Source organism: Salmo salar, unplaced genomic scaffold (genome assembly GCF_905237065.1).
Source record: "Salmo salar unplaced genomic scaffold, Ssal_v3.1, whole genome shotgun sequence".
Lineage (NCBI taxonomy): Eukaryota > Metazoa > Chordata > Actinopteri > Salmoniformes > Salmonidae > Salmo > Salmo salar.
Window position 1 is genome coordinate 1 of NW_025547833.1, and position 11,100 is coordinate 11,100.

Below are 11,100 nucleotides of genomic sequence, written 5' to 3' on the forward strand. Positions count from 1 at the left end.
CCCCACAGTAGGAAATGTCTCTGCCTGTCACAACTTCCACTGAAGTCTCGGTCCCTCTCCTTGTTCGGGTGGTGTTCGGCGGTCGACGTCACCCGGCCTTCTAACTTCACTCGCCGATCCACTTTTCATTTTCCATTTTGTTTTGTCTTTGTCTTACACACACCTGGTTTCGATCCCAATTACCTGTTCATTATTTAACCTCTGTTTCCCATGTTTGTTTTTGTGGTGATTGTTTCTACGTAGGAAGTTCCGTATACGTGGGCTCTGGTTTTGTATTGCATTTATTATATGTTGAGTAAAATGCAGTTTATTTACTCATATTTGCTGTTCTAAAGAGCCTGACTCCCATACACAGCTACAAACAGACTACAACAACAGAATCACTCACCCGAAAGAATGGAGTCAGCAGGAGCAGACGCCCTCCCCTTCAGAGATACAGGAGCGCGTCCCAGCAGCACGGCAACCATATTGCAAAACATCTGGGCACTGCCATGGATCAAAGCGTGCAGAAGATGGATCGTTGGGAGAGAGTGAGGAGGGCCTTAGTACCCCTGCACCATCGTGCCGCAGAGGGGCACACTGCTGGTCGTGGTGCGGGGAATTCCTCGAAGTCAGAGGCAGCAGGCAGTGGGCACTATCGTGTCACCCCAGGTGAGTCGGCACCAGGCTCACCCAGAGCCCCTTGTTGCTCACATGTATGTGTGTTTATTTCATTTCCTGAGTTTTCCCGCATTCCCAGCATAAGGCGCTCGTAGATTCAGGCGCAGCTGGGAATTTTATTGACCGTTCATTTGCCCATAGTTTAGGGATCCCCCTTGTTCCTGTGGATATGCCCTTCCCTGTGCATGCCCTAGATAGTCGACCATTAGGTTTCAGGGCTGATTAGGGAGGCCAGCCTGCTCCAACTAGACACGGTTAGCAGGAGGGTCGACACAGGAGAGAATCGAGTCTCTTCCTTATTGATTCTCCTGCGTTTCCCGTGGTGCTGGGCTACCCTGGTTCGGCCTGTCGTGAACCCACTATTTCGTGGCAACAGAGGGCTCTCAAGGGGTGGTCACGAGAGTGCTCAGGGAGGTGTGTGGGGTTTCCATCAGTGCGACTACAGTGGAAAGTCCAGACCAGGTCTCCACCGTCGCACTCCCCTCTAGAATATGCCGACTTGGCTCTCGCCTTCTGTAAGAAGAGGGCGACTAAATTACTACCTCATCAACGGGGGATTGTGCGATAAATCTCCTGGTAGACGCAGCACTTACCAGGAGTCACGTGTATCCTCTGTCACAGGAGGAGACGGTGGCTACGGAAATATATGTCTCCGAATCCCTGGGGCAGGGGATACATTCGGCCCTCCACCTCACCTGCCTCCTCGAGTTTCTTTTTTGTAAAGAAGAAGGATGGGGTCTTCGCCCGTGTATTGACTATCGAGGTATCAATCAGATCACTGTGAAGTACAGCTACCCGCTGCCTCTCATCGCCAGTGCGATCAAGTCAATGCACGGGGCGCGCTTCTTCACAAAATTAGATCTCAGGAGCGCTTACAACCTGGTGCGAATCCGGGAGGGGACGAGTGGAAGACAGCATTTAGTACCACCTGGGCACTATGAGTACCTGCGTCATGCCGTACGGGTTGATGAATGCTCCATCAGTCTTCCCAGGCCTTTGTTGACAAGATTTTCCGGGACCTGCACGGGCAGGGTGTAGTGGTGGTTATATCGACGACATTCTGATATACTCCACCACACGCCGAGCATGTGTCCCTGGTGCGCAGAGGTGCTTGGTCGACTGTTTACGAGCATGACCTGTACGTCAAGGCTGAGAAATGTCTGTTCTTCCAATAGTCCGTCTTCTTTCTAGGGTACCACATTTCCCACTTCAGGGGTGGAGATGGAGATTGACCGCATTTTCAGCCATGCGTAATTGGCCGACCTCACCACGGTAAAGGAAGTGCAGCTAACTACAACCGGAGGTTTCATCCAGGGTTTTGGTCAGGTAGCAGCTCCCATTACCTCACTGCTGAAGGGGGGACCGGTGCGGCTGCAGTGGTCGGGCTGAGGCGGACAGGGCTTTTGGTCACCTGAAGGCTCTGTTTACCTCGGCTCCCGTGCTGGCTCATCCGGATACCTCTTTGGCGTTCATAGTGGAGGTGGACGCGTCCGAGGCTGGGATAGGAGCCGTGCCTCTCGAGCGCTTCGGGCACGCCACAAAGCTCTGCCCCTGTGCTTTCTTTTCGAAGAAGCTCAGCCCGGCGGAGCGAAACTATGATGTGGGGGACCGGGAGCTGTTGGGTGTTGTCAAGGCTCTGAAGGCGTGGAGACATTGGCTTGAGGGGGCTAAACAACCTTTTCTCATCTGGACGGACCACCGCAATCTAAGTACATCCGGGCGGCAGGACACTGAACTCTCGCCAGGCAAGGTGGGCCATGTGTACTGGTCGTATAAAGGGGACCAAGGCGCAGCGTGTATAGTGCTCATATTTACTTTTAATGAATATACTTTAACAAAACAACAAAACGATCGAAAACAGTTCCGTCAGGTGCCATACACTAAACAGAAAACAACTACCCACAAAACCCAGGAAGAAAAACCCCTACTTAAATATGATCTCCAATCAGAGGCAACGAGGATCAGCTGCCTCCATTAGAGATCAACCCCAAACAATCCCGACATAGAAATAGACAAACTAGAACTTAAACATAGAAATAGAAAACATAGAACAACCCAAACACCCTGTCACGCCTGACCTACTCTACTATAGAAAATTACATCTTACTAGGATCAGGACGTGACACCATGTTCTTTACCCCGTTTTGTTTTCACTCTGTCCTACAGACCAGGTTCCCAGAACGCTATGGCAGACGCACTGTCCCGGATGTGTGACACAGAGAGCGGTCCATGGATCACACTCCCATACTTCCAGCCTCTTGCCTGGTGGCACCGGGGGTTGTGGGAGTTGGACACGGACATAGAGCGGGCGTTAGCACAGAGCCCACTCCCCCAGTGTCCAGCTGGGCGCCTATACGTTCCGTCTGCTGTCTCGACGTTTGATCTATTGGACCCACACGTCACCCTCCTCTGGTCACCCTGGCATCGGTCGGACGGTGCGTTGCCTTAGTGGGAAGTACTGGTGGTCCACCTTGGCCAAGGACGTGAGGTTTATGTTACCTCCTGCTCAGTGTGCACCCAGTGCAAGGCTCCCAGGCACCTGCCCAGAGGGAAGTTACAACCCCTACCCGTTACACAACGGCCGTGGTCGCACCTGTCGGTGGACTTCCTGACAGATCTTCCTCCATCACAGGGGGCAACACCACGATCCTGGTTGTTGTGGATCGGTTTTCTAAGTCCTGCTGTCTCCTCCCTTTGCCCGGTCTCCCTACGGCTCTACATTACATATTCCTTCGAACTCATGGCTGGGTTTTTGCTCTGACATGCACTGTCAACTGTGGAACCTTATATAGACAGGTGTGCCTTTCCAAATCATGTCCAATCAATTGAATTTACCACAGGTGGACTCCAATCAAGTTGTGAAACATCTCAAAAATGATCAATGGAAACAGGATGCACCTGAGCTCAAATTTGAGTCTCATAGCAAAGGGTCTGAATGCTTATGTCAATAAGATATTCATTTTTATTTTTCTAAATGTTTAAAATGTTAAACCTCTTTTCGCTTTTGTCATTATAAGGTATTGTGTGTAGATTGATAAGGATAAAATGACATTTAAGAAAAAGGCTGTAACGTAACAAAATGTGGAAAAAGTCAAGGGGTCTGAATACTTAGGCCTTCTAATAATTACCAAAACAACACCGTGGTGAGGCCATGTCTGTTTCAGTTCAGGAAAACGGTACTAAACACTGTAGATTAGAAGCATGATTTCCTTTATTCCTTTATTGGCCCCAAAACGATAAATGAGACTGAGAGATTATTCTCCCCACACTGTGAAGGTTAATCTCGGATAGTCCTCATTTTAAATCTCCCCTCAGTGAAATTGAAGCCCACTGTGTAGAGCGTCCAATTCAACGTCTTTTCCACGTTGGTTCAGCGTAATTTAATTTAAATGCTGTGGAAACAATGTTGATTCAACCAGTGTGTGCCTAGTGGGAGATATCTATCTCAGCACAATGCTGTTTCCTGGAAAATAAGCCAGCAAGCACTGGGATCGTGTAGTGCTGTTGAAATTGTATCTGAACTTCCAAGAGCTCACAACCTTATACTCTACAATCAATACTATCATGTTAAGGCTATATACTGTAGTTTAAATGTTTTTTATATAACATACTGTTTATTTAATCAAGGGATGCTATCATACATTCTCCATGCAATTGTGAGGTCCAACCTTTAGATGTCGGTATTGCATTGTTAATATGTTCGCAAATATGTCCCCGACGAGTTTTAGTCTTGGTCTCTATTACACAGACCCTGCTGTGATGATGAGGGGAAATTACTGAAACAATTGTCTTGTATTTGTTGTTTTTGAATTGTTACTGTTCCATCTGCAGAGTGACCACACCCACAAAGAAAACGACTGCAGATACATTTAAACACATTATTTTATTAGAGGTAGTGAGGTATTGAAGTCAGGAAATAAATACAGGGGGTTTGATAAAGAATCTGCTTACATTCATTCAGTGATGCAATTATTTTAACATAAAACATTTAGAACTTTACATGTTACAATATGTGCAATACATTAGAAAAAAACATTTTTCAAATGGAAACTTTTCAGAAAGGCACTTCTAAGTTTTGTTCTGATTGTATGGTTGTCCTTGAGTAAATGTTGTGTCCTGGTCGATTCTTAAGAAGGGCTGAGCGCAGCTGTTGTAAGGTGAAGTTGCTCCTAGACACTGATCTTGGGTCAGTTTTACATTTCCCCCACTAATGGTTAAGGTTAGAATTGGGGAGGGAAGCTGATCCTAGACCTGTACCTAGGGGTAACTTCACCCCAGAGCCAACTCAGCTAGTTAGCGCTTGGAAAGCTGGTCAGCCAACCAGTCCAGTCCCTCCAACAGACCTGAACCCTGGGTCGCACAGGTAGCCTGGACAAACCACTGAGGAGAGAGGACAAACAGTCAGTCATTAAAACAGTCATTCATTAACAGGTAGCCTGGACAAACCACTGAGGAGAGAGGACAAACAGTCAGTCATTAAAACAGTCATTCATTAACAGGTAGCCTGGACAAACCACTGAGGAGAGATGACAAACAATCAGGGTGTATTATTTACCAAATCTGGGCAGGGATTCAATCCGAGGCGCGTTGTAGAGTTTGACATTTAAAGGGATACATGAGGATTTTGGGAATGACGCTCTTTATCTACTTCCCCAGAGTCAGATGAACTCATGGACACCATTTTTATGTCTCTGCATTTAGTTTGAAGAAAGTTGCTCATTAGCATTAACGCAATTGCTATCTAGCGTTAGCTCAATGACTGGAAGTCTATGGTAACTGCTAGCATGGTAACAGCTAGCATGCTAGTAGATACCATAGACTTCCAGTCATTGCGCTTAATGCTAGCTAGAATTGGCTCATGAAACCTTAGAGTTTCTAGATGGTCATTCTTACAGGAGTATTCAGTTGAAGTTTCCTCAGTCCCAGTTTATTTGTGATGTCACTGACAGACATGGCGTTGGGAAGGTCCTGTTTGTTGCGAACACCAGCAGAACTACATCTCTCAACTGGTCCTCTTCAAGCTGTGGGTCAACAGCAAAGAACACAGGGGAATCAGAACAGCCACAGTACTGACTGAGTTATTACACTTTTTCTGTAATGTTGCATCGTGTGTGGAGGATCAATAACACAGAACATCAGGGGAATCAGAACAGCTACATTAAACAGGTAAACACTCGCTCCTATCTCTATTAGAACAGTCATATTACTGTATTATTACATTCCTCGTAGGGAATCAGAAAGATACCATTATACCGTTACTACGCTCCTCTCTGGTGGCCAAGAGCAAACTTAAGAGTTGCTATAGGAAAGTGTGGAAAGATTAATGGAAGGACAGGTGACTCACCATGTTCTGTAGTTCCTCTGAGGCATCATTTATCCTCTCAGGATCGTTGCTGTCTACCACAAATATAAGACCCTGGATGAAGACATTGGAACACAGATACATGCTTTTAAGGAATGAGGAAAATTGGAATTGGAATTTGAGTTCATTTTCTGAATTGACTGGATTTGAAATGGATCCAATAGTTAAGGCTATTAGGGTAAGAATGCCTGAGTGTTTAAGTGAGGCTGTTAGGGTTAGTTGAGGCTGTTAGTTGAGGTTTATTAGGGTTAGGCTTAGTTGAGGCTGTTAGGTTAGTTGAGGTTGTTAGGGTTAGGCTTAGCTGAGGCTGTTGGGGTTAGGTGAGGCTGTTAGGGTTAGGGTTAGTTGAGGCTGTTAGGGTTAGTTGAGACTGTTAGGGTTAGTTGAGGCTGGTAGATGAGGTTGTCAGAGTTAGTTAAGGCTGTTGGGGTTAGGGTTAGTTGAGGATGTTGGGGTTAGTTGAGAGGGTTAGGGTTAGTTGAGGATGTTGGGGTTAGTTGAGAGTGTTAGGGTTAGTTGAGGCTGCTAGATGACGTTGTCAGAGTTAGTGGAGGCTGTTGGGGTTAGGGTTAGTTGAGGATGTTGGGGTTAGTTGAGAGGGTTAGGGTTAGTTGAGGCTGGTAGATGAGGTTGTCAGAGTTAGTTAAGGCTGTTGGGCTTAGGGTTAGTTGAGGATGTTGGGGTTAGTTGAGAGGGTTAGGGTTAGTTGAGGCTGGTAGATGAGGTTGTCAGAGTTAGGTTAAGGCTGTTGGGGTTAGGGTTAGTTGAGGATGTTGGGGTTAGGCTTAGCTTGAGGCTGTTGGGGTTAGGTGAGCTGTTAGGGTTAGGGTTAGTTGAGGCTGTTGGGGTTAGCTGAGGCTGTTGGGGTTAGTTGAGGTTGTTAGGGTTAGCTGAGGCTGTTTGGGTTAGGTGAGGCTGTTAGGGTTAGGTTAGATTGAGGCTGTTGGGGTTAGCTCGAGGCTGTTGGGGTTAGGTGAGGCTGTTGGGGTTAGGTGAGGCTGGGTTAGGGTTAGTTGAGGCTGGTAGACGAGGTGGTCAGAGATAGTTGAGGATGTTGGGGTTAGTTGAGATTGTTATGGTTAGTTGAGGCTGTTAAGGGTTAGATTGAGGCTGGTAGATGCGTTGTCCGCAGAGTTTTTTTTGGGGTTGAGTTGGGTGTTGGGGGGTTGGTTGTGTTGGTAGTTGAGAGTGTTATGGTTAGTTGAGGATGTTTGGGGTCAGTTGAGAGTGTTAGGGTTAGTTGAGGCTGGTAGATGAGGATGTCGGAGTTCTAGTTAAGGCTGTTGGGGTGGTGTTGTTAGTTTGAGGTGTTAGGTTAGTTGAGGGGATGGTTTGGGTTAGGTGAGGCTGTTAGGGTTAGTGAGGCTGGTGGGTTGGGGTTAGCTGAGGCTGTTGGGGTTAGGGAGTGAGGATGTTGGGGTTAGGTGAGGCTGTTAGGGTTAGTTGAGGCTGGTAGACGAGGTGGTCAGAGATAGTTGAGGATGTTGGGGTTAGTTGAGATGGTTAGGGTTAGTTGAGGCTGTTGGGGTTAGTTGAGGCTGTTGGGGTTAGTTGAGGCTGGTAGATGAGGTTGTCAGAGTTAGTTGAGGCTGTTGGGGTTAGGGTTAGGTGAGGCTGGTAGATGAGGTTGCAGGGTTAGTTGAGGCGGTGGTTAGGGTTAGTTGAGGCTGGTAGATGAGGTTGTCAGAGTTAGTTGAGGCTGTTGGGGTTAGGGGTTAGTTGAGGATGTTGGGGTTAGTTGAGAGTGTTATGGTTAGTTGAGGATGTTGGGGTTAGTTGAGAGTGTTATGGTTAGTTGAGGATGTTGGGGTTAGTTGAGAGTGTTAGGGTTAGTTGAGGCTGGTAGATGAGGATGTCAGAGTTAGTTGAGGCTGTTGGGGTTAGGGTTAGTTGAGGATGTTGGGGTTAGTTGAGAGGGTTAGGGTTAGTTGAGGATGTTGGGGTTAGTTGAGAGGGTTAGGGTTAGTACTACCTGAGTGTTCTGGTAGTAATGCTTCCACAGAGGTCTGATGACGTGCTGACCACCTACATCCCACACCGTGAAGCTGATGTTCTTGTACTCAACCGTCTCCACATTGAACCCTATGGTGATCAGCACAAAAGACATTCAGCTATGCTCTATCTAGCAGTCCTGGGTCAAATACATATGAGAAGCAAAAGATGTCAATCATCGGATATAGCCTATATATATCAATCAATGTTTACCAATAGTGGGGATAGTAGTGACAACTTCTCCAAGTTTTAGTTTGTACAGGACTGTGGTCTTCCCTGCAGCATCTAACCCAACTGTAGGAACAATATGGATCATTTTAAAACCGATGTAATATTAATAATATGCATATAATATAGGCCTATGTAAAATCAATCAAACAAAATAAATGTTATAACACATTGTAACAAATACATTGTAACATTGTACAAATATTGCAACATTGTAATAATAATGACATTAACAAAATTGCAAATAAGTCTTACCCATCAGAATTCTCATCTGTTTTTTCTCGAAGAAACGAGAGAAGAGTTGCGAAACCATAACACCCATTATTGCTAAAAAATATGTTTTGCTTTTTCAAATAATCCGAAAGGAATGAAATCTGCAGCAGCCAATCTCGCTCTTCAAACACTTCTGCAGGGGTATACAGCAGCTCACAGTGATTTATACGACTGGTTTGCATTGCGCTGCTTATATAGTCTACTCAACCACATGTGGAACGGGACACCAATATAGAGCACTGTCATTTCAGTCTGGTCACACAGGTACAACAGTCAATTGACTGCGACGATTCCTCTCTACACGTTTCATCCACGTCACTTTCACTTTGTTGGCCTCGGAATACAGGAAGTTGTAATGTTTCTCATGTGTAGAGATATCATCTGATTGGTCTACAAGGCTGCTATTCATTCTCTGTTAACTAAATGTTGTCTGATGATAAAGCCGATGTTACACGAAGCAACCTGTACGCATATGTTGTTGCTGGCAACAGAGTTGCATCTGGGTTGCTTCTTGAGGCAATTTCAATCGCGTTTGAATTGCTTCGTGTATCTGCAAAATTGCTTGAGATCATGGCACTTGCTACTATCATCTGCAACAGAAATTGCTTCCAGGTTTCTTCGTGTGAGTGACATCGGCTCTAGAGAGAAAGAGGTATACTCCCGTGTGTGTGTGTGTGTGTGTGTGTGTTAGTGTGTGAATTTCAAGCAAATCAACAGAAAGAAACTGATGAAATAAAGACAAACCATTTAGTATCTAGATCATAGTGTTCTGTTTATTCACATAAAAATACTTTCTAGAAATCTAAAGGCACAGCCTAGATTGCTGGCATATGTCTTAAGTAGTAGAACATGTCATTACTCCAAACTCGTGAAAGTGACAAGCTGACACCTTTTTATTTTCGTCAAAAGCTATTTAATATCGAACAAGTGCCTTTGATTTGACGGCCTGCACATTCGCAGTTCGGCGCGAAACAACCGTTTCTACAGCATGAGTTTAGTTAGCCAAAGTCGGTCTGGACATCGCCTTCAAGCGTGATAGGCTAAAACTGCTTCTCCAATAGAAGTCCCCAGTATGTTCATACTGTACAGTCTTTGATTATAGTCTGTCAACAGGGTTTAGCTACATACAGTATGAGGACACTGAGGTCTGGACCTTATTTTTGGAATAACAAAAACAAGTCATCAGTGGGGGCTGCCCAGGGGCGCTGATCTCCAGAGTCCCTCATTTATTTATCTTAACAAAATGTAATGTCATGGCAAAATGTGTAGAATCGCAGGAAATTAGCTTTAAAACGGCCAACATTTCTCCTCACCCTATGGCAAAATGTATAGAATTGCAGGAAATAAGCTGTAAAACTGCAACAACAACAAAAGTATAGCTAATGTGCTTGTGTAGATCGACTGAGGTGAATGAAACTACAGCAACCAATGTGTTAATGGCTGGGGTAATTGTGTTTCTGTGACAAAGTGAAATTGTAGGGTTTCCATCAACCTCACTCATGCTGCTGTAACCGATGTGAAATGGCTACGGTGGTGCGCGCTAATAGCGTTTCAATCAGTGACGTCACTCGCTCTGAGACCTGAAGTGGTTGTTCCCCTTGCGCTTTTGTGTCGCGATGGGTAACGATGCTTCGTGGGTGTCAGTTGTTGATGTGTGCAGGGGGAACCTACACTGGTACACTGCATGCAATGTAAATAGTGAAGAATAACGCTGTTCTCGGGCAGATAGTGTGAAACCATTCACTTCAGAAAAAGGTGTGATATTAAAAACGTTTCCTTTCAATATGAGTTGTCGAATTTCTCAAAAATATTTACTGCCATTGTAGTAAGGTTAGCAATATGAGAGGTCTTCACGTACCTTTTGTATATTATTTTCCTTGAAAGTAGAGGTCGATGCGATTAGGGCCGATTTCAAGTTTTCATAACAAGTCGGTAATCTGCATTTTTGTCACTGTCCTGACCAGTAAAAGAGGTTGTTTGTTATTGTAGTTTGGTCAGGGCGTGGCAGGGGTGTGTGTTTAGAGTGTTTCGGGGTTTGTTGGGCTATGTTCTTGTTAGTCTATTTCTATGTTGGTTCTAGTATGTCTATTTCCTATGTGGTGTTTATTGGGTTTGACCTTCAGTTGGAAGCAGCTGCTCCTCGTTGCTTCTAATTGAACGTCCTATTTAAGAGGGTGTTTTCTATGGGATTTGTGGGTAGTTATTTTCTGTTTTGTGTTCGTGCACCTGTACAGGACTGTTTAGTGTCGTTTGTTGTTTTTGTATACGTGTTTCTTTTGTTTTCCTTCTTTAATAAAATAAGAAGATGAGTTTACACGTTCCCGCTGCGTTTTGTCCAATCCCACGATACCTGTGCCAATTTTTGGACATGATTATGGCCGATTACATTGCACCACCTGTTTCGTGGAGTGCAGCAAGGAGCCAAGGTAAGTTGCTAGCAGTGTAAACTTATCTTACAAAAAACAATCTATCTTCACATAATCATAGTTAACTACACATGGTTGATGAAATTACTAGGTTAACTAGCTTGTCACTGCATTGCATATAATCCCAGTGCGGTGCCTGTTAATTTTATCATCGAATCA

The 11,100-nt window shown here is 45.2% G+C and overlaps 1 pseudogene; it reads right to left on the reverse strand.

Moving 5' to 3' along the window:
* Window positions 1–4,894: 4,894 nt before the first annotated feature.
* Window positions 4,895–8,764, reverse strand: LOC106594859 (ADP-ribosylation factor 4-like; annotated as a pseudogene).
* Between the last annotated feature and the right edge of the window lie 2,336 nt (window positions 8,765–11,100).